The sequence below is a fragment of the Myodes glareolus genome, chromosome 7 (genome assembly GCF_982192425.1).
Source record: "Myodes glareolus chromosome 7, mMyoGla1.1, whole genome shotgun sequence".
In the NCBI taxonomy this organism is placed as follows: domain Eukaryota; kingdom Metazoa; phylum Chordata; class Mammalia; order Rodentia; family Cricetidae; genus Myodes; species Myodes glareolus.
The window spans coordinates 22,302,957-22,307,344 of NC_142032.1; positions in this window are offsets into that span (position 1 = coordinate 22,302,957).

Consider the following 4,388-nt stretch of genomic DNA (forward strand, 5'->3'; position numbering starts at 1 on the left):
AGAGGTTTTATAATGCGGCCATAGAACTGACCTCTTGTACTTTGGAGCATCATTGAGTAACCAACTAGGCACTGTTTGAACTCTCCTCCAAGTAGACTTTGTCCCTGTGGTAACAAAAAAATAAGAATGAACAGTTATTTGACCTTGTCCATTTTAGGGTGCTTCTTAGTGATTTTGACCTAATTTTACAGACTTATGACCTAATATTGGTGATAACTATGAACAATGAATTTGATATTTGAAAACTGTCTTTATTTGAAAAAAGTTAATTTTTAGAAAGTATTTTATTCTGAAATTATAGAATAATTTAGTCATTTTACAGTTTCCTTTTCTTCATCCAAGTGTCCATGTTTGCATTTCCTTGTTTTCTTTCTACTGTGTGTTGTGTCTCCTCTTTTGTTTTCTTAGATTTTAAAAAATGATTTATTTACTATGTACACAGTGTTTTTTCACTTATTGTGCATACCAAACACAGTTTTCCCTTCCCTTCTCTTCTCCCAGTCTCCCCCTGCTTTCCATCTACTTGATTCTCTTTCACCCCCCCTTTTCTCCATTTAGAAAGGGGCAGAACCCCACAGGCTTGAAAAAAGCATGGCACATCAGGATGAGGCAGGACCTAGCTCCTACACTTGTATCAAGGTTGGGCTAGGTAATCCTCCATGGGGCCCATGCTTCCAAAAGTCAGCTAAGCATCAGTGACAGGAACTGATCTCACTGCTAGCAACCTTACATAAAGATCAATCTACACAATCTTTACACAGATGCCGCATGCCTAGATCCATGCCATGAAGGCTCCCTGAGAACTGATCCAGAGTCCACTAGCTCCCACAAGCTCAGATATCTCTGTGAGTCCCCCGACTGTAACACGCATGGGCTCCTACAATCCATCCTCCCTTTCTTCAGGAAGATCCCCAAAGCTCAACTCAGTGCTTAGGTGTGGATCTTGCATCTGTTTTCATCAGTTTCTGGATAGAGTATCTCTGGTGATAATTATTGTAGGCACCAATCTGATTACAGTGGATCGTGAGTTCAGGTACACTCTCTACTATTTCTAGGAGTGTTAGTTTATGTTATCCTTGTGTATTTTTGGAGGTTTATATGGTACCAGTTTCTCTCTAACCCCCAAGTGCTCCCCCATCAAGATATTTATTTAGTTAACTTATGTTATATAATATGATGAATAAACTGAAAGAAAACACAAATATCTGAATCAATATATTCTTAGAAAAAACACCGATGTCAACTATAATCCTCATTTCTATTACTGTTCTTGTGGCCTTATCTGGTGGTTATAACTAAATTCCCCTCCCATGCATTTTGGTTTTGCTTCAAACTCAAAAAGCACTACAGATAGCCTTGGTTCCTCTTAGTGATTTTGACCTAATTTTACAGACTTGTGGCCTAATATTGGTGATAAATATGAACAATGAATTTGATATTTTGAAAGTCTTCTTTATTTGAAAATAGTTAATTTTTAGAAAGTATTTTATTCTGAAATTATAGAATAATTTAGTCATTTTACAGTTTCCTTTTCTTCATTCAAAAGTGTCCATATTATATTTCCTTGTTATCTTTCTACTGTGTGTCCTCTTTTGCTTTCTTAATTTTTAAATTAAGATTTATTTATTATGTATACAGCATTTTTTCACTTATTGTGCATACCAAACACAGTTTTCCCTTCCCTCCTCATCTCTCAGTCTCCCCCTGCTTTCCATCTACTTGATTCCCTTCCACTCCCCCCTTTCTCCATTTAGAAAGGAGAAGAATCTCACAGGCTTGAAAAAAACATGGCACAGGCAGCCTTAGTTCTTTGTCTGGCTAAGAGACCTTCACCTTCATTCTTCACTGGTCTATGCCATCCTGCCAGGTTTAGGCACTATTAATCTCAATCACAGGACTTGCTATAAGCATGGGATGCTTGAAGTGATTTCCTTCACTCCAGACATATTTTCCTACTTCCATTGTGGGGCAGCAATTCATTTGCCCCATTGTAATCTATATCAATCACCCCTCCTAACATTGTTATTTATTTATAAGCCTTTTAGTTCAAGGGCAACAAAAGCCTAAAGTGGCCAGGGCAAAGACTGAACTTACAGTTCAAAGAAATGTTTATTATGTCTTCTGGCAGGATTACTCTCACAACTGTATGTAAAACTTCTAGTCCAGAGGAGCTCAATGTTTATTGAAAGGAAACAAAAGTTTTTCTAGTGTGTGAATAGAAGTGATAATATGTGCAATTTTTTTCAGACTTTGATTCATGAACCAATGGATATTGGCTGTGAGAGAAATTATACCACGTATTAGATGCTGATTCAAAATATATACTGCCTTCTGGAGAACCCTATCCAATCCTACAAGCTTATGACACCTAATTGATAAGGTAACTGTTTTTTTCTTAAGGATATTTCATTTTATTAGGTCAGATGCTCCAGGATATAAGGACACAATTAGAGTGTACATGCCATGATATGGGGCTTACAATCACACTTGTCTAGCTGCCACATGTGTTCATTAGTGAGAAGCAAACTGTATGGAATAATATGGAAGTGGATAAACTATTCTCTAAGTCCAAAGACGGTGGTTTTAGTGAAGGTATTATATGCAGGAGAGGAACCTCCATAACATAACCAGAATATGTATCTACTTGTATATAGTTAACACATTGTCTTTTCCACGAAGGAAGAGGTACAACTTTATAAATCTACTACAAAATCACTGGCTGGTCAGTCCAGGTATGGTGCTATATCTGAGACTCTGGTGTTTGTCTGTGAGAATATCTGGCACTCAGCAATAGGTGTTGACAGGTCAACCTTGGTGAGTGGATGCTGATGTTATCTAAGCCATTTACAAATCCCATCTCGGCAGCCATGGTTACTTTTTTATGGGCCCATTTGTCAGGACAAGGAAAAAAGCTGACAATCCACAGAATGTGTTCTTTGATCTACTATGTTATTAAATGCTTCCTCAGTTGAAGTCCCAAGCTGATGAGCATTTACACAGGAAACAATTATTTTCATATGCCCCTCACCAATTTGGAGAAAACTACCCATGGAAATCTTTCTCAACAATTTTATACTCCTGCTTTGCTCAAGACCCTGACCATCCAACAAATCAAGAACACCAAGGCCAGCTGACTGGGACTGATGGAGCATGTATTCAAACCAGACTCTCTGAACAAGGCTGACAATGGGGACTGACTGAGAAGCCAAGGACAATTGCAGTGGGTTTTGATTCTACTGCATGTACTGGCTTTGTCGGAGCCTAGTCTGTTTGGATGCTCACCTTCCTAGACCTGGATGGAGGGGGGAGGACCTTGGACTTCACAGGGCAGGAAACTCTGACTGCTCTTTGGACACTAGATGGAGGGGGAAGAGAAGTTGGGGAAAGGGAAGTGGTGGAAAATTTTAATAAAAAAAAGAATCAATGAACAATCCCACTTCTGGCCATTTCATTTTCAAACAGGATATATAAGCATGTGTAGATTCCAATATTCTTGGAATTGTGAAAAACTTTCCTTGGTGATATCTCAGGGTTGTCCCAGAAAAAAGTTGGAATGCAGCACCTGCCCACATCTGGATTGCAACTGTTAAACATGCAGTACGTTTAATTAATCTAGTCATAGTCTTCTATTTCTCAGTGAGCTAAACATAGGAAAACCCCCATGAGGCTATATGTTCATAGCTAGCAGCAGATGTCATTATTATTGGAATATAGGCAATAGGCATTTGGAAAACTTCATGTAACTTGCTTGTTCCTTCAATACCTGCTTGGACTGCATCATACATATACAACTTCCATTTGATATTATATGGCTGTTGTGCATAGCCCAGTTTTTTTTACAAGGTGATTCAAATAATACCTAGCTCATGTTGGGCATCTCAGGTTGCATAGTAACCTGGTATCACTTTGTCAAAAGTTCAGATTTAAGAAAGCCCAATAGCAGATCAAGAGCTTCTTTTCAACGAAAGGATAGTTGTCTGCACACGAGTGCAGAACTTGCTCCCAAATCCCAAAGTCTTCTTCTGTGATTCTCTTATAGGGGCCTACCAAAGGCTCATAAGAGTATTCCTACCTTCTACTGAGACCTCTACTACCATCTATACTTCTAGATCATATGGTCCAAGTGGTAGAATAGCCTATATAGGAACTTGCACCTGTTGAAGAACATTCTCCTGTACCAGACCACATGTGAAGATAGTAGCTTTTGAAGACACTCAGTATAGGAGTCAGAGTCACATACTCAGATAAAGAATATGCTGTCTCCAGAATCCAAAAAATCAACTAAATATTGTATTACTTTCTTGTTGATGAGAAGGGCTAGGTAGGTGCAATATATTATTCTTCACCTTGGAAGGAATATCTCTACATGACCCACAACACAGGATTCT